This window comes from Nerophis ophidion, linkage group LG29 (genome assembly GCF_033978795.1).
Source record: "Nerophis ophidion isolate RoL-2023_Sa linkage group LG29, RoL_Noph_v1.0, whole genome shotgun sequence".
NCBI classification, from domain to species: Eukaryota; Metazoa; Chordata; class Actinopteri; order Syngnathiformes; family Syngnathidae; genus Nerophis; species Nerophis ophidion.
In genome coordinates this window covers 285,516-312,671 of record NC_084639.1, presented here as the reverse complement: position 1 = coordinate 312,671, position 27,156 = coordinate 285,516, and the positions used below count along the sequence as shown (strand labels likewise).

General features: G+C 41.4%; 1 long non-coding RNA gene across 1 annotated transcript in view; it reads right to left on the bottom strand.

Annotated features, from left to right (window-relative positions):
• LOC133546231 (uncharacterized) overlaps positions 1 to 18,014 on the bottom strand; it is a 107,421-nt gene extending 89,407 nt beyond the window's left edge. Inside the window, exon 1 of the long non-coding RNA XR_009805037.1 lies at positions 17,851 to 18,014. This is a non-coding gene — a long non-coding RNA (uncharacterized LOC133546231). The remainder of the gene's footprint in view (positions 1 to 17,850) is intronic.
• Between the last annotated feature and the right edge of the window lie 9,142 nt (positions 18,015 to 27,156).

Below are 27,156 nucleotides of genomic sequence, written 5' to 3'. Positions count from 1 at the left end.
GCCCTTTTTAAGGAGCCCGATGCGCTTTGACAGTATTTCCACATTCACACACACATTCACACACTGATGGTGTGGGAGCTGCCAAGCAAGGCGTTCACCAGGACACATCAGGAGCAAGGGTGAAGTGTCTTGCCCAAGGACACAACGGACGTGACTAGGATGGCAGAAGGTGGGGATTGAACCAGTAACGCTAGCTGTATGTTCACATAGCATCATTATGCCTCGTTTGTAGTTACATTTTTAATGTCCTTTACTCATGTCCTCTGTGTATTCCATTTATATTTGCATGTCTCATGACACATTATCTGTATGTAATATTGGCTGCATTTCTCATAGTTTGTGTGCGATGTTGTTCCAGACCACAGCAAATGTTACCCAGTTTGCAAAGATGGTAATAAATCCGTGAGAACATTTGGACACACACATCTATACCTTTGGCCATTCCAAGACAGTCATTACCAGTAGTTATCTCATCTTCTGTGAAGTTTTATTATTGTTTTCCTATGTTTTGTGTAGAATAAATATTACATTTCAACATTTCTGTCAATGTGCACATTTGAATAACAAACTGTAGTTTGACAGCAATGGGTTTATATAAGTTTAGATTGGAAAATGACAAATGTTTTTTGATCATTTTCATTAAAAACAGAAACACTAGTTGTTGGGAGTTTTATCGCTGTTATCATTATTATTGTTTATCGTTGCATGTCTAGTCCGTGCATGTTGGTGCTCGCATTACACTGTCATGAGCTTTCTTTTATTAAAATCAATCATGCATTTTACTCTGACGTCACTCGAGGGTCAAAGGAGGTTTATTTGTGATTATCCCAAAAACTTTTATTTTTATTCTTTTTTTTTTTTACACTGAATTTATTATGTAACTGAATTTTTTGCTTTGGAATTTTGTGGAGTTATTTTTTTCTACATGAAATGATGCTGACATTTTCATTCAATAAAAATGTGTGTTTGAAAATCCAGTATATCAAAATAAAGTGTTTGAAAATTCAGTGTGTAAAAAAAAAAAAAAAAGATTGTAAAAATAAAAAGTCTGTGCATGAAAATTTTGTGAAAAAAAAAAAAAATTCAGCGCAGAAAAAAATCAGCACGGTAATTTTTCTACAAAAGTCAAGACTTAATTCCCATGAATTAGGACCTAAGAAATCCATCCTGTCCCAGTTTTTTCCACACCGATTTTAAAGGTTTTATTTTTTACATTGAATTATGCTAACAAATTCACAGGATAAAAATGTGTGAGGACAATTTAGTTTGTCAAAATACAGTGTTTCAAAATTCAGATTATATAAAAAAAAAAAAACATCAGTGCATAAAAATTCAGTGTAAAAAAACATCAGTGCCAAAATATACTTTGCTTCAAAAGTCAAGACTCAATCTTGGAAAATTTAGACGGAAGCAATCGATCATCTCAGATTTTTCTGCATTGAATTTTTGTATACAGATTTTTTTTTAACACGAAAAACAGTATTTTTTGGTGAACTGAATCAAATTATGTTGACAATTTCATTGAAAACAAATGTGTGCAAAATGTGTGATAAAAATCAGTTTGGTTAATTAGTGTTTTAATGTTTCAACATTCATTCATTAAAAAAAAATCAGTGTAAAACATTTAGTGCTGAAATATTTGTTGCCAGGATTCAATTCCAGTAAATTAAAACTGAAACATTCAATCCTAACTCGGATTTCTCTGCAATTCATTTTTATACATTCAACTTCTAAAAGACTGAATTTTAAAACAATGACAAACAGATTTTTTAAAGTAAAATTATGTATTATTAAATAAATCCAATTAAATAAAGGGAATACGCGGTAGAAAATGGATGGATGGATGATATATTTAACATATTCAATTAAATTATCAGCATAATTTGATGCAAAAAAAAAGCAGTTCGCAAAATTCCAATGCAAAAAATGCAGTTTTCTTTTGCTATAAAGATACAAAGTAACCTCCAAGGAGAGGTTTTGCAGTCTTCTTGCACACTCAAACTAGGTTCAAGATTCAGTGTGCTGAGCGCCACCAAAAAGAAAGAAAATAGACGCAACACGTGTCAGTCACACACATCATTCCTCAATAAAGTCCTCTGTGGAAAACAAACTCCAGACTGGCACTGATGCTGGCGCACTATTTTCCTTTCTTTTGTTTGATACAAAACGTTTGAGGTGGCAGATGGCCGACACTCACCAGTGTGCCTGAACGCACCCTGTGAGGACCACAACTTAAGAACGCTCTTCTCTTCCAGACTCGCAGGCTTGAAGCAGAAAGTCCGCTCCTTCCTTCTCTACCACACACAAAGTCTTTAATCTGCCACATTTATGTCCACTTCCTGCCGCTGGTCACTCTCCAACGCTTGCCGTCCTCCAGTATTCAACGCCATGACATCATCTCAATAATACGCCAGATAGTTCTTTTGAATTGGATCTCTTCAAAAGCAACGTTTAAAAACACACACACACACACACACACACACACACACACACACACACACACACACACACACACACACACACACACCATGAGTCAATAACAGTTCATTAGTGGCTTCTTTAGATTCACAGCCAGTAAATGGTATTTGCGTACACACACACACACACACACACACACACACACACACAATATTATGGTGTCCATGTGTGTGTCGGTATGAGGTCATCATACCAACGTGTCATCGCAGTCCACAGATCATAAGTCCTTCCATCAGTAATTCCTTCTCCCAGCAGCAATTACAACAGTTCATCTAGCAAATATGCTTCAAATATCACTGAGCTGCCAAGTCTCAAAGAAACATGAAAACAAATGGAGAACAACATTGTGGTAGTCCGTGGTAGTTTACTCCTAAATTGAAAATTGATTGAATCACCTTGTAAATTTTAATTTCCAAAGCTAACACCTGCATCAGATGAAATATGTCCGCACCTTGGAGAGCTGTTGCAGCAGGTGGATTGACATGAATCATGGCTCCAACAAACTTCTTCAAAAATGTTGCAAATCGATCGTTCGATGCATCCATGTAAGGATCTACGGTCCTAGATCTCAAGTATATTGACCTGTGCTTGGATAGGACGAAAGCAATGAAGTCGCAACACAACTTTCAACCATACAAGACGCAGCCGACACAACAGGAGTGACAGCGGTGCAAGTTAAACTTTGATTGATTGATTGATTGACTGATTGAAGGATAAGTCAATTGATGATTAAATTGGAGTAGACAATAATAGTTTGTTAGTGAAAAATGATGCAACCACCTTGCGAATTTTAATTTTCAAAGCTAACACCCGCATCAGATCATTTGTTCCATTAGTCTGCAGTTACAAAGGAGTGGAGAGCTGTTGCAGCAGGTGGATTGACATGAATCATGGCTCCAACAAACGTCTTCAAAAATGTTGCAAATCGATCGCTTGATGCATCCATGTAAGGATCTACGGTCCTAGATCTCAAGTATATTGACCTGTGCTCGGCAAGTCCACCTTCTAAGAGATGGGTATCCATCCCAGATCTTTTAAAAAGGAAATCAATCGATTTTATTGAAACCAGAAAAAGTGGAAACGACTTAAGAACAGCAGACTTTGTATGAAGTTTCTATAACAAAGGTGTTTAAGTCTATTTTCCCCGGATATTTTCAAGGTTACAACAAACCCAAACGCCACAAGACAACAGTGTGATATCGCTGTGGTGTGTGGCGTGCGCGAGAGTGGCAGACTAGTGAACGAATCCTGTGAGAGTTTGTGTGTTTTAACTCCCTGAGTGTGTTAGCGCGAGTTAAGAAAGCGTCTGAGAACTCTGTATCTCCGACTGGGTCTCACCTCCTCTGCTGCCGGGCGGTTCAATATCAGGACTTCCCACCACAGCACGACTGCAAAGGCCACAATAAATACAAGTCACACAACACAACTTTCAACCACACAAGGCGCAGCCGACACAACAGGAGTGACAGCAGTGCAAGTTAAACTTTGATTGACTGATAAGTCAATTGATGATTAAATTGGAGTAGTCAATAATAGTTTATTTGTTAGTGATAAATGATGCAACCACCATGTGAATTTTAATTTTCAAAGCTAACACCCGCATCAGATCATTTGTTCCATTAGTCTGCAGTTACAAAGGAGTGGAGAGCTGTTGCAGCAGGTGGATTGACATGAATCATGGCTGCACCACGAAAAGATGTCAACTGAAACAAAGGAGAGGATTTTCAGAAAAGAAGGTCAAATGTTGCAAGAGATGTCGGTTGTTCAGTCAAATGTGAAGCAAGCACAGGCAACAAGGGCAAGCATGCTGGTAGACCGAGGACAACATCAGAGAACTTCAAGAAATAAGTCTTCAAAAGAGAAAATGCTGAAGAAAACTGGAGTCAGCGTCTGTGAGCTCAATGGAAGCCCTCAGTAACAAACAGACATAAAATGGCTAAGGAACAGCAAAGGTGGACTATGGATGACCTGGTGAAAGTCAGACTGGTGACCCTGCATGATACTGGAACTTTTCTGTGGTTTTGTCCCAATTGAGATTTGTGAAGACGACCGCCTGAAGAAAAGACGTTCACTTCCACACTGACTGATGATATTTCAGATAATGATGGCTTAAATAACGCCGTTGTGTCCTTGGGCAAGACACTTTGCCCTCCTGGCCCCCAGTGCCACAGCACAGTGGTTTCATACAACATTGCCCTCCTGGCCCCCGGTGCCACAGCACAGTGGTTTCATACAACATTGCCCTCCTGGCCCCCGGTGCCACAGCACAGTGGTTTCATACAACATTGCCCTCCTGGCCCCCGGTGCCACAGCACAGTGGTTTCATACGACATTGCCCTCCTGGCCCCCGGTGCCACAGCACAGTGGTTTCATACAACATTGCCCTCCTGGCCCCCAGTGCCACAGCACAGTGGTTTCATACAACATTGCCCCCCTGGCCCCCGGTGCCACAGCACAGTGGTTTCATACAACATTGCCCTCCTGGCCCCCGGTGCCACAGCACAGTGGTTTCATACAACATTGCCCTCCTGGCCCCCGGTGCCACAGCACAGTGGTTTCATACAACATTGCCCTCCTGGCCCCCGGTGCCACAGCACAGTGGTTTCATACAACATTGCCCTCCTGGCCCCCAGTGCCACAGCACAGTGGTTTCATACAACATTGCCCTCCTGGCCCCCGGTGCCACAGCACAGTGGTTTCATACAACATTGCCCTCCTGGCCCCCAGTGCCACAGCACAGTGGTTTCATACAACATTGCCCTCCTGGCCCCCAGTGCCACAGCACAGTGGTTTCATACAACATTGCCCTCCTGGCCCCCGGTGCCACAGCACAGTGGTTTCATACAACATTGCCCTCCTGGCCCCCAGTGCCACAGCACAGTGGTTTCATACAACATTGCCCTCCTGGCCCCCAGTGCCACAGCACAGTGGTTTCATACAACATTGCCCTCCTGGCCCCCGGTGCCACAGCACAGTGGTTTCATACAACATTGCCCTCCTGGCCCCCGGTGCCACAGCACAGTGGTTTCATACAACATTGCCCTCCTGGCCCCCGGTGCCACAGCACAGTGGTTTCATACAACATTGCCCTCCTGGCCCCCAGTGCCACAGCACAGTGGTTTCATACAACATTGCCCCCCTGGCCCCCGGTGCCACAGCACAGTGGTTTCATACAACATTGCCCTCTTGGCCCCCAGTGCCACAGCACAGTGGTTTCATACAACATTGCCCTCCTGGCCCCCAGTGCCACAGCACAGTGGTTTCATACAACATTGCCCTCCTGGCCCCCGGTGCCACAGCACAGTGGTTTCATACAACATTGCCCTCTTGGCCCCCGGTGCCACAGCACAGTGGTTTCATACAACATTGCCCTCCTGGCCCCCGGTGCCACAGCACAGTGGTTTCATACAACATTGCCCTCCTGGCCCCCGGTGCCACAGCACAGTGGTTTCATACAACATTGCCCTCCTGGCCCCCGGTGCCACAGCACAGTGGTTTCATACAACATCCACATCACGCCTTTCACCAAGTAAAAGTGCTTGCATCTCCAGAGAAAAAGTGCTACATAAAATCAAACTCACAAGTTTCGATTGTGTCTCTTGTTCCATCAATGTAGACACACATCTCAATCACATGATATCAAAATTATTAATATCACGATACTGTTAAATGTGCTCAAAAACTACTTCTACACACTGATATCTTTGGGACGACCATCCATCCATCCATCCATTTCCTACCGCTTATTCCCTTTTGGGGTCGCGGGGGGCGCTGGCGCCTAACTCAGCTACAATCGGGCGGAAGGCGGGGTACACCCTGGACAAGTCGTCTTTGGGACAATATAAAATATTATTTTATGTCAACTTTTGTGTTTCTTATGCTTCACTGATAGATCAAATACTAAGACAAAGACTATGTTGTATTGGCTAAGGTTGTGTTGTTTTAAATGTAGATATGATTACATGAAAATGAGTGTAACAAGTAAAATCTTTATTAAGTGATTGTATAGAAGAATGAGTGCGTAAATAAGATGGGGTAAAAAAAAAATCCATGCAGAAACTTCAAAAGTCAAGACTCAAGCAATCAATTCTGTGTAAAAAAATGTCTTCACTCAATTTTTTTCCAACTGTTTTTTTTGTGTTAACATCAAATTATGCTATTTCACTGAATACAATTTGTGAGCAAAATGTGTGATCAAAAGAACAGTGTTTTGAATTTCAGTGTTAAAAACGTTCAGTGCATAAAAAGTCAGTGCAAAAAAAATAAAGCGCAGAAATATCCGTTGCCTTAAAAGTCGAAACTCAATTCCAGTAAATTAAGGCTGAAGCAATCGATCCTGGATTTGTATGCTTTTTTTTTGTTTTTTGCACAGAGTTATTCTACACAGAATATTGGAAAATGTAAAATATGTAGGAAAAAAACTGCAAAGCTGATCTGACAACATCAATCAGCCTCATACACTGCAAGCTGCTATAAAAGCCAGAGGTGGTGCAACACACGCACTCTGCTCTCATGAAACGTCTCCGCCGCATATGCCAAATATGTGAATGTCTTTTTAGGTAATAAATAACTTACATTTATTTGATTGACATTTTTTACAAACTTACTTTTTTGGTAAAGTAACGATAAACTACTAATATTAGTTTTTAAAAGTCATTTTCCCTGATACTAGCAGTGGTTACTGGCTTTTCTGTCTGTATAAGTTAAAGTTAAAGTACCAATGATCGTCACAGGTGTGGTGAAATTATCCTCTGCATTCAACCCATCACCCTTGTTCACCACCTGGGAGGTGAGGGGAGCAGTGAGCAGTAGCAGTGCCACGCCCGGGAATCATTTTTGGGGATTTAACCCCCAATTCCAAGCCTTGATGCTGAGTGCCAAGCAGGGAGGTCATGGCTCCCATTTTTATAGTCTTTGGTATGACTGAACTCACAACCTACCCATCTCAGGGCAGACACTCTATGGCGGGTAGAAAGAGTGTGTACAGTACGAATCCCGTTTCCATATGAGTTGTGAAATGGTGTTAGATGTAAATATAAACAGAATACAATGATTTGCAAATCCTTTTCAAGCCATATTCAGTTGAATATGCTACAAAGACAACATATTTCATGTTCAAACTCATAAAAAATGTTTTTGTTGCAAATAATCATTAACTTTACAATTTGATGCCAGCAACACATGACAAAGAAGTTGGGAAAGGTGGCAATAAATACGGATAAAGTTGAGGATGCTCATCAAACACTTATTTGGAACATCCCACAGGTGTGCAGGCTAATTGGGAACAGGTGGGTGCCATGATTGGCTATAAAAGCAGCTTCCATGAAATGCTAAGTCTTTCACATGAAAGGATGGGGTGAGGTACACCCCTTTGTCCACAACTGTGTGAGCAAATAGTCAAACAGTTTAAGAACAACCTTTCTCAAAGTGACATTGCAAGAAATGTAGGGATTTCAACATCTACGCTCCATAATATCATCAAAAGGTTCAGAGAATCTGGAGAAATCACTCCCCGTAAGCAGCATGGCCGGAAACCAACATTGAATGACCGTGACCTTCGATTCCTCAGATGGCACTGTATCAAAAACTGACATCGATCTCTAAAGGATATCACCACATGAGCTCAGGAACACTTCAGAAAACCACTGTCACTAAATACAGTTCGCCGCTACATCTGTAAGTGCAAGTTAAAGCTCTACTAAGCAAAGCGAAAGCCATTTATCAACAACATCCAGAAACGCCGCCGGCTTCTCTGGGCCCGAGATCATCTAAGATGGACTGATGCAAAGTGGAAAAGTGTTCTGTGGTCTGACGAGTCCACATTTCAAATTGTTTTTGGAAATATTCGACATTGTGTCATCCAAGAACCATCCAGACTGTTATCGACGCAAAGTGTAAAAGCCAGCATGTGTGATGGTATGGGGGTGCATTAGTGCCCAAGGCATGGGTAACTTACACATCTGTGAAGGCGCCATTAATGCTGAAAGGTACGTACAGCTTTTGGAACAACGTATGCTGCCATCTAAGGGCTATCTTTTTCATGGACGCCCCTGCTTATTTCAGCAAGACAATTTGTGTTACAACAGCGTGGCTTTGTAAAAAAAGAGTGTGGGTACTTTCCTGGCCCGCCTGCAGTCCAGACCTGTCTCCCATGGAAAATGTGTGGCGCATTATGAAGCGTAAAATAGGACAGCGGAGACCCCGGACTGTTGAAGGACTAAAGCTCTACATAAAACAAGAATGGGAAAGAATTTCACTTTCAAAGCTTCAACAATTAGTTTCCTCACTTCCCAAACCTTTATTGAGTGTTGTTAAAAGAAAAGGTGATGTAACACAGTGGTGAACATGCCCTTTCCCAACTACTTTGGCACGTGTTGCAGCCATGAAATTCTAAGTTGATTATTATTTGCAAAAACAAATAAAGTTTACGAGTTTGAACATGAAATATGTTGTCTTTGTAGCATATTCAACTGAATATGGCTTGAAAAGGATTTGCAAATCATTGTATTCTGTTTATATTTACATCTAACACCATTTCCCAACTCATATGGAAACAGGGTTTGTAAATAAAGGTCCTAAGATGGTTGCAGTTTAACACTGGAACAGATGATTTCCATCACTCTGACTAATACATCACAGCTAGCATGGCTAAACTGTTATGTTTGTCTTACACCTCATATTTGATTGTATTTATTAGTTGAGTGCAAAGAGTGATGTGATGTAAATGCAAGCTTGGTAACTGAAATATAACCAATGTGTCATCTTAGATATGATATATGACTAACTTACTTCCAGTTGAACAGGATAAAGCTTGTCAGATGATACCAAAGCATATTTTCTCCCCAGAGATTAATCTCTCGGCTTAGGTCAGGATGATTACAAAAACAAGTCACTACAAAAGAAGGGACTCGTGAAAAACTGCTGACAAATGCAATCAGGCAGTGTTAAAATGATACTTTTGTATGTTAATAATATATATGTTAATAATATATATGTTAACAATATATATGTTCCTTAAACAAATACAAGCATCATTAAAAAAGGTCTCTATGACTTCAGCTGTTTGCTCCAGACCGTGGTCACGGCGGCCATGGCGAGTACCGCCGCGGCCCATACGGACCCCAGCTGGGGAACCCAGATTTATTGTTGGCCCTCTGGGAGCCCCGACCATGGACCCTGGCCCTATGGTGAAGAAAGAGGGATGCTTGTGCATAGCTGACATGCCAAGACACAAACACAGCAAGAGTGATGTCATCTCGCGCTCATATGGGACAGATTGATGGTGACCACAACCCCCCCCCCCCTCCCCCCCACGCCCACACATCACGAAGGAATGAAGGCACCGCTGAGGTCGGACGTAAATCCGCCCGGGGTCAGAAGCCGAGTTGTGTTGTTATTTTAGGTAATATTCCCGCTCGGGCGAGTGAGGAGGAAAGGTGTGGACGTGGTCCTGCGCTGACCTCACACACGCCGTCACTCCTCGCCATGAGAGGGCAGCTGCCTCCCATCCCCCGCTGGCACGCCAACGCCGCAGCTTCACTTCCTCACCACTTTTTCTGTAGATCAAATCCGACCAGCGGGGCCAGAAGACAATTAGATGGAATCATGCTCCTTCAATCCAAGTGTCACTGCAACATTGTTTCTACTTCTACTTGCACTTCTCACGCTGAAGACAAGCAGAGCCCTCGCCTCCATTGTTAAGTCACATGTCCGTCACAAACTGACACAAGCAGAGCCCTCGCCTCCATTGTTAAGTCACAAACTGACACTTAGCTGGAATATCAAACAGTCACATCTGAATCAGGATTGTTATCCATTCCCATTCTGAATTCATTCATCCATCCACCCATTTTCTACCGCTTGTCCCTTTTGGAGTGGCGGGGGGGTGCTGGAGCCTAACTCAGCTGCATTTGGGAGGAAGGTGGCGTACACCCTGGACAAGTCGCCACCTCATCACAGGGCCAACACAGACAACATTCACACACTAGGGACCATTTAGTGTTGCCAATCAACCTATCCCCAGGTGCATGTCTTTGGAGGTGGGAGGGGCCTATCCTATCCCCATATGCATGTTTTTGGAAGTGGGAGAGGCCTATAACCAGGTGTGTGGCTTTGGAGGTGGGAGGTGCCTATCCCCAGGTGCATGTCTTTGGAGGTGGGGGGATCCTATCCCCAGGTGCATGTCTTTGGAGGTGGGAGGGGCCTATCCCCAGGTGCATGTCTTTGGAGGTGGGAGGCGCCTATCCCCAGGTGCATGTCTTTGGAGGTGGGAGGCGCCTATCCCCAGGTGCATGTCTTTGGAGGTGGGAGGGGCCTATCCCCATATGCATGTTTTTGGAAGTGGGAGAGGCCCCAGGTGCATGTCTTTGGAGGTGGGAGGGGCCTATTCTATCCCCTGGTGCATGCCTTTGGAGGTGGGAGGCACCTATCCACAGGTGCATGTCTTTGGAGGTGGGAGGGGCCTATCCTATCCCCAAATGCATGTTTTTGGAGGTGGGAGGGGCCTATCCCCAGGTGCATGTCTTTGGAGGTGGGAGGGGCCTATCCCCAGGTGCATGTCATTGGAGGTGGGAGGGGCCTATCCCCGAGTGCATGTCTTTGGAGGTAGGAGGGGCCTATCCCCAGGTACATGTCTTTGGAGGTGGGAGGGGCCTATCCCCAGGTGGGAGGAAGCCGGCGTAGAACCCACGCAGTCACGGGGAGAACATGCAAACTCCACACAGAAAGATCCCGAGCCTGGGATTGAACTCAGGACTACTCAGGACCTTGGTATTGTGAGGCAGACGCACTAACCCCTGTCCCACCGTGCTGGCCACACAAACATATATGTATATAATTACATATATAAAACATTTGATTGTCTTTCTTCTGTGTGTGAAGAAAGCATGGAAGCAAGGTTGGTTGCATGAACAAAGGCACTCGCTCTGGAGGCCGAGCAATGCAGGAAGTGATCACTGATCAGTGGGAGTGACACGCCCACCCCCACAGTGTCAACTAGCCAGTTTGCTTGTCTGGCGGTTGGTTCTTTGCATGGAGCGATAAGACAAAGTGCAAATGGCGTGGCGCAGTGGGAGAGTAGCCGTGCGGAACCCGAGGGTCCCTGGTTCAATCCCCACCTAATACCAAACTAGTCACGTCCGTTGTGTCCTGAGCAAGACACTTCACCCTTGCTCCTGATGGGTGCTGGTTAGCGCCTTGCATGGCAGCTCCCCATCAGTGTGTGAATGTGTCTGTGAATGGGTAAATGTGGAAGTAGTGTCAAAGCGCTTTGAGTACCTTGAAAGTAGAAAAGCGCTATACAAGTACAACCCATTAAATGAAGAAATTGGGATGTTTCCAAAGAGAGCGTAGTCAGACCAATGTGGTGTGTGAATGATGCAAGGCAAGAGTGCTAACACCACACCAACTTAGCCATGCTCACCCTTTAGAGCACAGCTGTAACTTCCTGCAGGAAATAAAGTTCCTCTTAGGTTTCTCAATGTTTACATTTTCACACGATTTTATTACACTTTATGAAGCATTCCTACATATTTTTGATGTTCAATGTGATTTGACTATTTTGTTGACATTTCCTTTCTGCCTTGACAGCTGAGGGGAATATATTCGGAAGGAGATATTTCAAATAAAAATGTTTTCATTTCATTTACTTTCCTCTTGCTCCTTGCTTTCTGTCAATCATAAAAAATATCAATAATTATATCCAACATCTTCTCCCTAGGCTGGTTGTAAACAAACGTGGCTCGGAGGAAGACATGTTGCGTTTGCAAACATTATCAGCCACTAAGCCTGATGCGCCACCTGCAGGGCTGGAGGGCAATGACCTGACTTTACAACTGTTGGGATTTCAAGACAGCACACTAAGTCTTCAGCCTGCGTTAACCTCGGCCTGGTGGCCGGCCGTACGCTTCAAAGAATACAGGTCTTGATTTATTTGCTGGGAGCTGAACTGGACCCGCCGAGACACCCGAGCCATGGATCAACGCCGGCCCCTCTTCCTGGAGGGGGTCAAGGGTGACGGTTGCCGCCGAGACGGAAAACTTGAGGCGACTATACTTGGCTGGCAATAAACGGCAAGGATTAAAATAGTTGTCTTCGCTGGTTCTCCTATGAAAACATTGCTTTAGTGCTTTGATAAATGATCCAGCGTGGCTCTCCTCCACACTCCAACATCTATTTGCAGACACATTCCCCACACTCAACATCTTGCAGCCACTATTTGCTGCGTGGAAGATATCCTACCTTCCTAAATACACCCTGTTAGCTTCTTTTTTGGACGCCAGGAAGGAAGACAAGCTGGCAATTTTTGGCACAGCAGGAGAAAGAAAGTGGTCACACACTTTGCATCAAATGTGTGTTTAGGACACAGCTGGGCAAATATTTACATAAAAAGATTCTAAAAATATTTATTTATTTATTTACATTAATCGTTTCCAAACGGTGCCTGTAACACGGCAGTAAAACGGCTGATCAAACAAAATGCAGGCAATGTGTAATTCACCTGTGCCACCAAGAGGGCTCGAAAGGGCACGTCATTTTGCAATGCATTGTGGGACAGCGGCAGCCATTTTTGCTGGCTAAAGCTTTTGTTTACATGCGAAAGAAGGAAACGGAATTAAAATGGATGGTACAAAATTAATCTAAAAAAATTGATTGTACCGAGACAAACTGTACTAAGGCTGCACGATTAATCGGCATCAAGGTTTTAATTAGGGCGCTAATATAACCAGAAGATCCTGAAGTTTATTTGTTTTGGTGACTTTACAAAACTGAAATAGTACAAAAGTACCACAGTAAGTTAATAATACTAACACAGACACTTGTAAATGTGTTAGCATATTAGCTAATGCTAACGACGCTACAGCACATACAAATATGCATGAAAACACTGCTCACAGATGTCACATATTGGACGGTTTAGCAAGTAAGAGTAGTTTTAGTTATATTGTAAAACTTACACCGTTGCTTGGAGTGATCAATCAATCAATCAATCAATGTTTACTTATATAGCCCTAAATCACTAGTGTCTCAAAGGGCTGCACAAACCACAACAACATCCTCGGTAGGCCCACATAAGGGCAAGGAAAACTCATGAATGAAGAATCTATAGGAGTAGAAACGTTATGGACGATTAGAAGACAGAATGCCACGTCTACTCCCGGTTCAAAGCTTCAAACAGCAGGAAACACAGTAAAAGTTCACCCGGCTCATCTGCGGTGAGCGATTTTTCGTCCAAAATATGGCGCCATAGCACAAACAATGCCACACCGTTTATGTAAACTATTTGCATTATGGCCGTCAGCGAAGAAAAAAAACATAAATTAGCCACACTGTTTTATAAGCTACAGGGTTTAAAGCGTAGGAAAGAAACACAATTTACAGGACTTTGGGTAAATGATGATTCAGAAGTTGTACTTGTTTCTGTGCCCCCTAGTGGCAGAAGCAGTGTACTACCTAGCAAGTATGTTTTGACCCCCTTTTGTTGCAGATGTTTGAGTTAGTGCTGGGTCGGCGTCCTGATCTGCTTCCACTTCTGCCGGAAGCTGCTGGAAAAATAGACGGGGCAGGAATGTCTCAGAGTATTTCACTTGCCAGCAGGGAAACAAACAGCATTCAGCTTTTTCCTGACTTGTGTCGGCGCGGCGGCCGGTGACGCACGCGTGTGTATTCTGGACCAGCTCCCCGCCCGCTGCAGTCCAGTCCAGTCCAGTCCAGTCCGCCACACCAAGGAGCGGCGTGACCAAGATCAACAAACGCAGCTAAAGACGATAGAGCGAGGTAAAATAAGCGGTCGCCGGCATCGGCCTTGGGAGTAAATCCCGGGCTGCCGCCTCGGAAATTGATTAGGCAAGAAAAACAGCGGCATTGTGGGTAAAGCTTTTTGCAAGGCAGTTTATCTAAGATGTGGCTTTGAGCAAATAATAAGCTAATCAGATCAATATGTTTGGACTGATTGGCGAGAAGTGAGACTCTGGTGGCGAGATCTTTGTCTTCTGCAAACAGGAGATAAAAGGACACAATCTTCCACAGCTAAAGCCCCAGATATTCTGCTTACTTTACACTCGAGTTTTTTTGGAAGGAAAAAGCTACTGCCCAGCAAAAAACTCCAACATAAGGAAACTATGCGGTAATTGTCTCGGTTGCAGAGCTAATTCTCAGTATTTTAGCTATCATGTTTCATTTTAGTACATATTGCTTTTTCATACCACACTTGTCTTTTTCTGACTCAACTTCCATCAAAGTCATCAACTTTGTGGAATGTCGTGTCGCGTTAATAAGGAGGGCACAACGGAAATTGATCCACATTCAAACGCGATTACATATACACATATATATATATATACATACATATACATACATACATATTCATGTACATACATATATATATATATTATACATATATATATATATATATATTTATATATATATATATATATATATATATATATATATATATATATATATATATATATATATATATATATATATATATATACACACACTAAGGATGTCCAATAATATCGGCCTGCCGAAATTATTGGTCGATAAATGCTTTAAAATGTAATCGGTATGGGTTTCATAATTATCGGTATCGCTAAGTAAAAACTTGTGACTTTGTAAAGCGCCGCTGTGTACACGGACGTAAGGAGAAATACAGAGCATCATTTAATCTTAAAGGCACTTCCTTTGTGTGCCTGCCAAGTCACATAATATCTATTTCTTTATGCAACAGCCATACAGGTCACACTGATGGTGGCCGTATAAACAACGCCAACACTGTTACAAATATGCGCCACACTGTCAACCCACACCAAAGAATGACAAACACATTTCTGGAGAACATCTGCTACATACATACATACATACATATTCCACGGTGACGTTTTGGTGAATTTACAAAAGTGAAACAATACAAAAAGAATGTCATTGTAGGTTAATAATACCAACACTGACCCTCATAAACGTGTTAGCATGTTAGCTAATGCTAACGACGCTAGGATTACATTACGATAGCAGGTGTAAATATGCATGAAAACACTCCTACAGAAATCCCACATTAGACGGTTTAGTAAGAAATAATTGTTGTAGTTATATTGTAAAACTTGGACGGCGAGAAGACAGACAGGCACTTGTACTTCCGGTTTAAATCTCGGTCCAAACAGAAAAAGTCTGCAGCAACTGCAGTCATCCAAAAGAGGGCGCAATAGCACAAACAATAAAACGATGAAAATCCATGAATTAGCTGCACTGTTATATAAGAAGCACGGTGCAAACTATTTAAAAAGTAGCAGCTTATAGTCAGGAATTTACGGTAGCTGAAATTAAGCGAGCAAGCAATACAACAAATAATAATTGTGATTAATCTGATTTTCACAGCAAAATCCTTTGACAATACTACTGATAACATATCTCAATAGTAATTAATTTGTCAAGGACCAATAAAAAAACAGCTGAAAAAATTGTCCCCCAGGCCACAGTTTGGTCACCTTTGTCCTAAACTGAAGCAGTTTACTGTGTCACCTCTATTTTGTTGCCTCATCATATCAAACTTGTTTCAAATAGTACATCTTGCCAATGAATACTGTCCAAGCAGAGGATATAATATATATTGTTATTATTGTACACTCGCTCACATCTTTGCCTCTAAATTTACAAGCTCAGTGTCTGCTTTAAGTCCAGCTTTTCCTAACTAATGTCCAGAAAAGTGCGAATGACGCAACGTCTACATCTGTGTTGTCCTCCCTCGGAGGGCCAGCTCGCCCTGGGAGGGTCACAAAGACAACACTCCTAAAATAACAATGTCGGAAGGTTACACTCTTTGTGTATTTCTACTTCCTCTTTGGAGTTTCTACTCTGACCTGTTTTCTTTGGAGCAGTCGCCCGCAACCTTGTTCAGACGCTCCTTTGTTTGTCTCAAATAATATGGAAGTAAATGTGTCAAACTTACAAAAGCTTTTATTGTCACACTGAATTCATGCTAGTTAATTTTTTTGCATTTGAATTTTGTGAACTGAATTTTGTTACTTCAAATTATGCTGTTATTTCATTGAACAAACATTTGTGGGTCAAATGTGTGTTTAAGAATGGAATTTGTTAAGATAAAGTGTTTGAAAATGTAAGGTTAAAAAAAAAATCCTTGCATAAAAATTCCGTAAAGTAAGACTGAATTTACAGCGAGTGGGGTCTTGAATTTTTATACGTTTTTTTTTTCTGCAAAAATTATTTTTAATAATACACACTGAATTTTAAATCGCTGTATTTCAACAAACAGAATATTTAAACACACATTTTATTCAAAGACCTTGTCAGCATAATGTAAAATAAAAATCAGTTTCCAAAACTTTAACACATAAAATCAATACATAAATTGACTGTTAAAAAAAAGCTTTCGTAGATAAGATAAACCAACCTCTGTACAAAAGTGGGTCTGGAATTTTGAAATACATTTTTCTACATTCTTTTTTTTGGAATATAATTTTTTAAAACACTGAATTTCTATGAACTGAATTTTTCTGCACAGATTTATGTTGCGCTCAATTTCTTTTGCACTTATTTCCATGCAATTCATTTTTAAACACGGAATTTTAACAAACAGAATATTAAACACTAAATTTTGCCCCAGTTTTTTTTATTATAGTTACGTTTTGAGCCAAATATGATGCAATAAAAAAATAGATTACATGAAATGTTTTAAAACGCTATCGTAAGACACAAATTAACCTCCATAGTCAAACCTCGGACTAAAAGGAAAGCATGAAATAATACCCAATAAAATATAGAAAATAATACCTATTGTATTTTGCTCGACTAGAGTAGCAAATCCAGTGTGTTTTGGCGACTAAACTCTTAAACATTAATAAAGAACATGTGCCTCTACTGAAACTACACAGGAGTTAAATGCATCTTTTTTTACTCAGACTTGTAATTAAGCACAATTTCAGTACTTAGAGTACGAGACTGTCACAAGTTTGACCTTTTCCTGTCAAACCACAGCAGATGTGCACTTTATTGTGGTGGGATGATCTATGCGCTCCAATTTAGCTTCACTTCCGGTGGCGCATGCGCAGTGCCAGATTGGTTAATTACATGGCCATAAATCTCTTTTATTTCCTTCAGGAGCGACTTTACAGACCGCATATTTGTGTTGGGCTACAGCAGCCTTTTAGCAGCATGTTTGTGTGCTACGGCGACATTTTAGCAGCATAGTTGTGTGCTACAGCGACGTTTTAGCAGCATGTTTGTGTGCTACGGCGACGTTTTAGTAGCATTTTAGCATGACAACAAGACACATTTAACCCCCCAAAAAAGCATCCAACTAAAAAAGCTGAAGCAGCCAAAGAGCAGTTTTTAAAGCAAAGTAGAATTGTCACTCACCAAGTCAGCTAACTGCAATTCTTTTTTGGCCTTTTTCTCCGAACAAATGGACTTTTCTTTCCTTTCTCTTCATCCTCGGCATCGCAGGTGTGGCACTTCCGCCATCAGCACCACGTGACCCAATTACCGTAAAGGACAGACTAAAGACGCACTCTAATTGCTACTTTTACCTGGCAACGTTTCAACACTTTCTTACTAAAAAAAAAAAAAAAAAACTCCCAAAAGACGTAAAGGTCCTTTTACGTTTTTTCTATGTGTTACTGTAAAATTAAATGCAATTAATGTGTTTACATTTTCATTAATATTTCGTTTACATTGTTGTTTTAAAGTCCTTACTAAAAATGCACCTTTTTTTGTTTATTATTGTGACGTGTACTCATAAATATTAAACTTATATAATTAGTCTTAGCACATTAAGACCAATGTCTTGGAAAAATGTATCACTTTTGAATCAACACAGTAATTAATACTCTGATAGATGTTAACTACAAACTAAATGTGGGATATAAATAATAATGGAAGTATAATTAGTATATAATTGGTAGAAATGTTGAACTAAAACGTGTACGAGGAATATTTCACATGTATTTACTGTGTGTGTCATTGAAGTCTTCATGTTGTGTACAAAATGTATTTTTAATATGTTTTGCAAAGGAAATGTCATTATTTTAGGAAGCTCATCTCGTATTTGACATTGTTTAAAGTGTTAAATAAGTGTTCAACTTCAGCCTAAAGCAGGCGTGTCCAAAGTGCAGCCCGGGGGGCCATTTGTGGTCCGCAGGTAATTTTTTAACGGCCCCACAGCACATTTTAAAAATACGATTGAAACATTTTTAAAACGTAAAAATTAGGAGCAAAGAGGTGAAATGTAAGAAGAAAATGTTGCAATGTTGACTCTAATAACACAAAGATGCCATGCAGGCTGTTTCTTTCTTGAACAAATAATAATGAATCAAAATCAATGTCATTCTGAATTATTGACCTATTCAAGGCTCCGATTACCTCACGTTAAATTTTCCACTTTTAGATACTTTTTGGGGAAAATGTTGCATATTTTTAGTTTGCCATATAAAAAACTGAGCTGTTTTTTTTAAAGCACAAACAAAACACATAAACAAGAATAAAACTTAAAATTGACGGATGGATCTGGAGTTGGTCTCGAGATTATTGTGTTAAAAGTAAACAGTAAAGAAAATGTATAATTTATTTAATGAGTAGAACCCTTTTGGATCCTCAATCATTTTAGTGTGATTTGTTTTTAAGTGTCATTGCTCAAAAAATAATAATGAATTAAAATCAATGGTGTTAATAGTTATTGACTTTTTTAAGGCTCCAATTATTTATATAATCTCAAATATTCCACTTAAAAAAATATTGGGTGATAATATTGTATATTTTTTGTTTTTTTTCCAAAAAACGCGGTTTTCTTTGACAAGAAGAGCATAGAACTTAAATCTTTAAAATCATTATATTGACAGATGGACTTAATGTTGATCTGGAGAATAATAACAAAACAAAACAAAATAACACTGGATAATGACACATTTGTAATATTTTTTGGGACCAAATCCCTTTGGGGTCCTCGTGTTTAAGCCTGAGTGGAGACCTAAATGTATATTTGTTATACAAATATTGTGTTGGTTTTAAAATTAAAAAAATGTCAAAATGGCCCCCGATTGGTTTGCTTTTTCAGTCTGCGGCCCTAAGTGGAAAAAGTTTGGACACCCCTGGCCTAAACACTTTCAGTCTGCAACATTTTCAACTTTTGAATGTAAAACTGTTTGTTTATTTTCTTGACCGAAGAAATAATAAACTACTGAAACTACTATTTTGTGTACAAACTCAAATATGCCAATATATATTTATTAATTTTTTACGTTACAAACTTAGTATTTGTGTATAGTTACAGTAAACCATATTTAGCTCCATTGAAATAGATTTAATCTGTCCCCGAGTCAAACTGCGACCATAATAAAACTTGTAATCAGTGTGATTGTCACACAGCTGTCAAAGTAAGTTAAATAATAAAACCTAAGGTGTTTTTCCCACTTCTGATACAACACCGATGTTGGAGCCATGAATATTGTCTGATACCAACATTGATCTGATATAATATCAGCGGGAGTCATAAATACTTTTATAATTATTACTTTATTTTGTATTATTATTATTTATTGGTGTGGAATGTAAAAAAAGGTATGAGTCAAACACTTGTAGTTATGAAAAACACTAACCTGTTTGTTATTATTGACCGTCTGGAATGGACTCATGCTGTCTTTAAGTTGAAGTGGGGTGGTAATTAGTTTTTTGGCGATGCCAGAATTTCTTGAAGCTGAGCTCATGAGGCAGCAAGTTGAGTTCTGGACACACTTGACTACTGGATACTTTTTAATCAATATTTGATGCTTGTTTGTATTGACAAATGTCACGTTTTGTTGTGCAATGATTATTACTTGTCTAGCTTCTGTGCTATTGTGTGCTTAGCTGCTGTGTAGCTGCCAGCTCCTATCAGCCTATAGCCTAGCATGTTTACCTTTTGTAAACGACTTTAGCAAAATAGGAAAAAGTGTTATTGGAGGACATTTAAATAATCACTCAAATGTGTCATTAATTTACTATAATTATAATCAAAAACGTGTTAATTTATGTCATGCAAAATTACTTTAGAATATTGGTTTCATTAGTTCATGAGTTGATTAATTATATATATATATATATATATATAAAATATATATTTCTTAATTTAATGTCATAGTTATGTATTTATTAATTTATTTACTTAACAAATGACACATTTAAGTCATTATTTAACAAAAGATCTGTTTATTTACTTGTCAACATTACTCAATTAAGGATACTGATTACGTCCTGAATGTCTAACTTGCGGGCTATTGTGTGCTTCACTGTTGTGTAGCTGCTAGCTCCTATCAGCCTCTAGCCTAGCATGTTTACCTTTTGTAAACGACTTTAGCAAAATAGAAGAAAGTGTTATTGGAGGACATTTAAATAATCACTCAAATGTGTCATTAATTTATTATAATTATAATCAAAAACGTGTTAATTTATGTCATGCAAAATTACTTTAGAATATTGGTTTCATTAGTTCATGAGTTGATTAATTATATATATATATATATATATAAAATATATATTTCTTAATTTAATGTCATAGTTATGTATTTATTAATTTATTTACTTAACAAATGACACATTTAAGTCATTATTTAACAAAAGATCTGTTTATTTACTTGTCAACATTACTCAATTAAGGATACTGATTACGTCCTGAATGTCTAGCTTGCAGGCTATTGTGTGCTTCACTGTTGTGTAGCTGCTAGCTCCTATTAGCCTCTAGCCTAGCATGTTTACCTTTTGTAAACGACTTTAGCAAAATAGAAGAAAGTGTTATTGGAGCACATTTAAATAATCACTCAAATGTGTCATTAATTTATTATAATTATAATCAAAAAAGTTGATCTCATGTATAAAGTAGTTAAAGTAGCAGTGATTGTCACGCACGCACACACACACACACACACACACACACACACACACACACACACACACACACACACACACACACACACACACACACACACACTCGGTATGGCCAAATTATTCCCAACATTTGACCCATCACCCTTGATCACCCCCTGAGAGGTGAGGAGAGCAGTGAGCAGCAGCGGTGGCCACGCCCGGGAATCATTTTGGTGATTGATGTAAAATTACATTTGAATATTGGTTTCATTATTTCATGATTTGATGAATTGTTTCCAGTTTTAATAACATTTATTTCTTAATTTCATGATTTCATTAATGACACAAAGTCACTATTTCCCCAAAAATTGTAATTTGCGATATTTCTGGATTAAGGATAGAGATTATGTACTCTGTATGTCTAGCTTGCGTGCTAGTGTGTGCTTAGCTGCTGTGTAGCTGCTCGGGCCTATTAGTCACTACTGGATAAAGTGTGTATTTATTGAATATGTCATCCATCGCTTTGTGCCGAGCAGCCAGCTTCTAGGGTTATCGCTACATTTTCCACCTGTGTCATCGCTGGACCTGGTCCTGGTCCTGGTCCTGGTCCTGGTCCTGGTCTTGGTCCGCTGTGGGGTACTAACACTCAGGTTCACTTCATTTCCACCCAAGTAGTCCAAGGAAGCATCTTCATGAGTGATTTAAGAGCCGACGTCTTCAAGCGGCCGATGTTTGTGCGTTGGGAACATATCTCCTAGTCCGTGGGAAAACCTTTTCTCTCCTCCGCTGGCCGCAGAGACGTCTGGAAAAGTCCATCAGGTCTTTGTTCCGCCGGCCGCTGCCACTCGCATGCCAGCTGCTCCCCACTTCTCAGAAGAAGTTCATCCATCAGCCCACAGTCCACGCTGACTTCATCCAGCAGTGATGGACAGGAGCCACGGTCCATCAGATTGAGTGTTTCTGGAGGCTCGGTCACATCATCATCTGGGAGGACACCTTTAGACCTGCTCCAGTCATCATCTGGGAGGACACCTTTCAACCTGCTCCAGTCATCATCTGGGAGGACACCTTTCAACCTGCTCCAGTCATCATCTGGGAGGACACCTTTCAACCTGCTCCAGTCATCATCTGGGAGGACACCTTTCAACCTGCTCCAGTCATCATCTGGGAGGACACCTTTCCACCTGCTCGGTCATCATCTGGGAGGACACCTTTCAACCTGCTCCAGTCATCATCTGGGAGGACACCTTTCAACCTGCTCCAGTCATCATCTGGGAGGACACCTTTCAACCTGCTCCAGTCATCATCTGGGAGGACACCTTTCCACCTGCTCCAGTCATCATCTGGGAGGACACCTTTCAACCTGCTCGGTCATCATCTGGGAGGACACCTTTCAACCTGCTCCAGTCATCATCTGGGAGGACACCTTTCAACCTGCTCCAGTCATCATCTGGGAGGACACCTTTCAACCTGCTCCAGTCATCATCTGGGAGGACACCTTTCAACCTGCTCGGTCATCATCTGGGAGGACACCTTTCAACCTGCTCCAGTCATCATCTGGGAGGACACCTTTCAACCTGCTCCAGTCATCATCTGGGAGGACACCTTTCAACCTGCTCGGTCATCATCTGGGAGGACACCTTTCAACCTGCTCCAGTCATCATCTGGGAGGACACCTTTCAACCTGCTCCAGTCATCATCTGGGAGGACACCTTTCAACCTGCTCGGTCATCATCTGGGAGGACACCTTTCAACCTGCTCCAGTCATCATCTGGGAGGACACCTTTCAACCTGCTCCAGTCATCATCTGGGAGGACACCTTTCAACCTGCTCCAGTCATCATCTGGGAGGACACCTTTCAACCTGCTCCAGTCATCATCTGGGAGGACACCTTTAGACCTGCTCCAGTCATCATCTGGGAGGACACCTTTCAACCTGCTCCAGTCATCATCTGGGAGGACACCTTTCAACCTGCTCCAGTCATCATCTGGGAGGACACCTTTCAACCCGCTCCAGCCCGCCTCTGCTGGAGATGCACAACAATGTGTTGTTTGGAAACACCTGGTTGCTAGGGGCGACGGTGCACGCAATCACAGAAACAGACCTGCACGTCTTCTGGCGGGCCAACGTTTTTGTTTTGTTTTTAGGAGGAACACAAATCCAGGTGAGAAGAAATGACAGGAAGCTTAGAATTGGAAATTCTGGTAGGAGTTGTGTGTGAAAGTCCCACGAGAGTGAAGGACGATACGTGAGTGGAACTGACATGCTTCAATGTCCAGGATGAGTGTGGGGATGTTGGAACTGTTTCTCAGAATAATCTTGTATAAAGTAGAAGCATTTAAGTCTCACCTTAAAACTCATCTGTATACTCTAGCCTTTAAATAGACCTCCTTTTTAGACCAGTTGATCTGCCGCTTCTTTTCTTTCTCCTATGTCCTCCCCCTCCCTTGTGGAGGGGGTCCGGTCCGATGACCATGGATGAAGTACTGGCTGTCCAGAGTCGAGACCCAGGATGGACCGATCGTCTGTGTATCGGTTGGGGACATCTCTACGCTGCTGATCCGCCTCCGCTTGAGATGGTTTCCTCTCGCTGCTGTCTTGGATCCGCTTGAACTGAACTCTGGCGGCTGTGTTGGAGCCACTATGGATTGAACTTTCACAGTATCATGTTAGACCCGCTCCACATCCATTGCTTTCGGTCCCCTAGAGGGGGGGGGGGGTTGCCCACATCTGAGGTCCTCTCCAAGGTTTCTCATAGTCAGCATTGTCACTGGCGTCCCACTGGATGTGAATTCTCCCTGCCCACTGGGTGTGAGTTTTCCTTGCCCTTTTGTGGGTTCTTCCGAGGACGTCGTAGTCGTAATGGTTTGTGCAGTCCTTTGAGACATTTGTGATTTGGGGCTATATAAATAAACATTGATTGATTGATTGATAAAGTTATCACACAACTCTCATGCTTAAAGGCCTACTGAAATGAGATGTTCTTATTTAAACGGGGATAGCAGCTCCATTCTATGTCTCATACTTCATCATTTCGCCATATTTTTGCTGAAAGGATTTAGTAGAGAACATCGAGGATAAAGTTTGCAACTTTTGGTCGCTAACAGAAAAGCCCTGCCTTTAAAGGAAGTCGCAGACGATGACATCACATGTTGATGACATCACATGTTGATGACATCACATGTTGATGACATCACATGTTGATGACATCACATGTTGATGTCTCCTCACATCCTCACATTGTTCTGAACAAAAAGTGCTATTCGGACCGAGAAAACGACAATTTCCCCATTAATTTGAGCGAGAATGACAGATTCGTGTTTGAGGATATTGATAGCGAGGGACTAGAAAAAGAAAAAGGATATCAAGTTAAAAAAAGGCGATTGCATTGGGACAGATTCCGATGTTTTTAAACACATTTACTAAGATAATTCTGGGAAATTTCTTATCTTTCTATTGTGTTGCTAGTGTTTTAGTGAGTTTAATAGTACCTGATAGTCGGAGGTGTGTGTCCACGGTGTGTCTGGAGGCCAGTGTCTCAGGGAAGTCGACACAAGCTCAGCTGATCTCCGGTAAGTGTCAACTTTTTACCACAATTTTCTCACCAAAAACTGCTGGTTGACATTCAGTCAGGATCCATGTTGGCTTGACCGCTGTGATCCATAGTAAAGTTTCACCTCCGTGAATTTTAAACAAGGAATCACCGTGTGTTTGTGTGGCTAAAGACTAAAGCTTCCCAACTACATCTTTCTTCTTTGACGTCTCCAATATTAGTTGAACAAATTGCAAAAGATTCAGCAACACAGATGTCCAAAATACTGTGTAATTATGTGGTTAAAGCAGACTACTTTTAGCTGTGTGTGTGTGCAGCGCTCATACTTCCTAACAGCCCGTGATGTCACACGTACACGTCATCATTACACCATGTTTTCAGCAAGAAACTCGCAGGAAATTTAAAATTGCAATTTAGTAAACTAAAGCGGGCATATTGTCATGTGTTGCAATGTTAATATTTCATCATTGATGTATAAACTATCAGACTAGTAGTGGCTTTCAGTAGGTCTTTAAAGGCCGATGCTTAAGTCATTATCTATTGTGCTAAAGTTGTACGTTTCTATCTGTGCAAAGGGACAACTTGCCATCTCAGATTGCGAGTGGTCTCATATCAGTGTTTGCGTCCAGACCCGGCCTGCTGACTGCCAAGGGCGAACATGGAGTACTGTGACGCAGACAGAGCAGAGACAGGGCGATATCACGAGTGTCAGCACATTTGTATTTCTGAATAATCATATATTGTGTCCTTCAGAAGCAGCCTGAGTGATGTAACCAGGGACCTCCCAAATAAATAGAGGAGCACGTGGGACCGTACCTCAGAGCGTAGGTTGGAACTGTAACTGAGTGTACAGCCCCATACGTCTCTCCTCATGAGTAAAATGTAACTCTGTCTCTGCATGATTCCTTGCTTCTTGTCTGTTTAATAGAAGTCATCAGTGTTTGAACCCGACACCGTTCCAATCGGTTGAGAAATGTGGGATATGCGGAGGTTGTTATATTGCCTTTTCATTTTCAATGGGGGAATTCCTGGTAATTCCAGGCAATCTGGGAGTGTTTGTGGGAAAGGTTGTTTGGATTGGGTCACATTTTAAAAATGATGTGCTGTGTACGCTTCAACGTGCAATTCATGGTTATTAACATGAATGAGTCACATTGTGCACAAGATGGCAGCACATGCACTGTCATATACTTCAAATGAGGTTGGTGTCCTTAAACTTGTGACGTCTCACATGACAAAAAGAAGACGCTGACGTAGTTTGGACACCCGCCAAGTGGATCATCTACAATCCAAGACTACCAAGTCCTCTGCAGCAGACCTCGTCCCGTCTTTCACAGACACAACTTGTCCCGAAACAAATCCTGCCTGAGGTCTCGGACTCCAACGCCACCCTTTGACTCGGAGCCACGTGCGTGAATAGATGCTCTCTCTTCCACCTCCATCTTCTTTTTCTGAAGTGCTTCGCTTCGCCACTTTTCTGCAATCTGTGTCGGCCGCGTTCCACCTGCGTGACCAGCACTTCTGCACCACCAGCACTTCTGCACCACCAGCACTTCTGCACCACCAACCTTCTGCAAATGGCGGAGGGGGCAGCGGCCAGGAAACTTTGGGAGCAGATTTACGACGCTGGAAGCGAGTCCTTGTGCTGACTACTGCATGTTTTTCTCGAGAGAAACCACACGTCAGTTCAATAACGACACATAACTACTGCGTGTTCTTACCCGAAAGAGAAACCACACGTCTGTTCAATAACGACATAACTACTGCGTGTTCTTACCCGAGAAAAACCACACGTCTGTTCAATAACGACACATAACTACTGTGTGTTCTTACCCGTTCAATAATGACACAACTACTGCTTGTTCTTACCCGAAAGAGAAACCACACGTCTGTTCAATAACGACACATATGTCTACTGCGTGTTCTTACCCGAGAAAAACACACGTCTGACAAGTGTGTGATGATATCAGTTTGCATTTTAAATGTGTGATATCATGTGTGATACAAACAGTCCTGCAGCATGTTTACTTATGTGTGATAGCATGCGCGATACACGCATTTCTGCAGAGTGTTTATTTGTGTGAGTGTGTGTGTGTGTGTGTGTGTGTGTGTGTGTGTGTGTGTGTGTGTGTTTTACAATGTAACTAAAACTACTCTTACTTAGGATGGAATGTTTGAAGGTGGACTATTTCAAAGGTTTTATGTTCCGGGCACGACAAGAGTAAAAAGAATAGAAATGTCAATCCAAAATCAATATTATGCTTGTTGGCTGGTAG